Raw genomic sequence first — 1584 nt, 5'->3', positions numbered from 1 at the left:
GGAAGACGCTGATGGACCATCACATTCAGGTTTTGTGTTCACATGATTGTGTGTAGGCATGATATTTTTTTGTAATACAACTTCTGTGAGAGACAAAGCCCTGAGGAAAGGTGGTACAAAAAAGAAATGATTTTCTTTTTTCATTGAACAGGCACTGAATATCCGACACATCCTACTCGTACAGAAATGACAAGAGGAAGCATTTCACTATAACGCATTAAGTTAAATGTCAGACAATATTACAGGCTCCTTGCTGACCTTTGACAAAACAGTAGGAAAGTGATTAAACTCTCCACTCACTGTCAACATGAGTTAGTTTGGAGATGCCGGGGATTGAACCCGGGGCCTCATACATGCGAAGCAAGCGCTCTTCCACTGAGCTACATCCCCTTCAGAGACATGCTTTTTGATTTCATTGGTGTTCCTGAGTAGAGATGCGTGTGTATGTGCACGTGTGTGTGTTTTGAGAATGAGGAAAACATTTTGCAGTAATTTCGATTCACTCATTCAAGTAATAATTACCGTTGTACTTTATAAATATTCACCTTTGCATTTTACCTGTCTCAAGGTCTACTAAAGCCCCTGCCACTTAGAGCTTAGAGTAGTTCATCTCTGTTAACACACCAAAGACTAGAACCCAGGATCTCCGGACCAAAGCTTACTTCTATAACCACCTGTTTAACCCTCTCCCCTACATCTTTCATGACTAGAACTGTAATCCATGCAGGTATGATTGAGCTATTGGTAGGATGTGTATCTACATTACAGACTTATTACATTACATCTGTGTATGGTGTCAGCTATGTTTAATGTACATCTAGGTGAGCCTTGCAGTTTCAGTGTGTGGTAGTTTATGATTTTTGACATCAACAATGATGGGGTCTGTCTGTTAAATAAAACATTTTCCTCAGAAGGGAACTTGTTAGTGTGAGTTTTTCATACAAACACTTAAAACCTTCTCTGGAAGACAAATATGACACAGTCTCATTCATACCAGACAGGAATGTAGCATCAAACCCAGGTTTGAGAGCAAAATAAAACATTTTAATAGGGGAGAGTTTTGAGTTCATCCACATATCATGTTATTTGTCGCACTGACACATACCTCAAATGTGTTGTCATGACTTAACAAAACAGTGCACCACTTCCATTTTTGGTTTTACATTAGGTTGCAATTTAATTAGTCTTAGTCCAGCTGTCTATAAATGGGGAAACGAAAAGCATATTTATTCATTTGAAGTCCATTTTCTTTTAAATTACATGCTTTATGATTTACAGTTTGATGTAAGCCCAGAAACAAGAAGTAATGGTGTTGTTGCTTCTGTTTGTTGTAGCGGCCAATTTTAGCTTAGTCCTTGACTCTGGGAACTGATAAGAAACTGGATCCAGATGACTTGAGGGTTCTGGTAGGTTCATACTGGGTCAAGAGATTACTGACATATTTTCTTCCTAAAACATTCAAAGCTTTATAGACCAGCATCAGAACTTTAAAATCTATTCTCTGACGAACAGGCAGCCAGTGTAAAGATGTCAGAACCGGACTGATGTGGTCCACTTTCTTAGTGAGGACTCGAGCAGCAGAGT

At 39.0% G+C, this 1584-nt stretch overlaps 1 non-coding gene across 1 annotated transcript; it reads right to left on the bottom strand.

Moving 5' to 3' along the window:
* Positions 1–318: 318 nt before the first annotated feature.
* On the bottom strand, positions 319–390 carry trnaa-cgc. The gene has a single exon. It is a non-coding gene; the product is annotated as a tRNA-Ala (tRNA).
* Between the last annotated feature and the right edge of the window lie 1194 nt (positions 391–1584).

The sequence above is a fragment of the Melanotaenia boesemani genome, chromosome 18 (genome assembly GCF_017639745.1).
Source record: "Melanotaenia boesemani isolate fMelBoe1 chromosome 18, fMelBoe1.pri, whole genome shotgun sequence".
NCBI lineage: Eukaryota > Metazoa > Chordata > Actinopteri > Atheriniformes > Melanotaeniidae > Melanotaenia > Melanotaenia boesemani.
The sequence above is the reverse complement of the archived record's forward strand: the minus strand, read 5'-3'. Positions and strand labels throughout refer to the sequence as shown.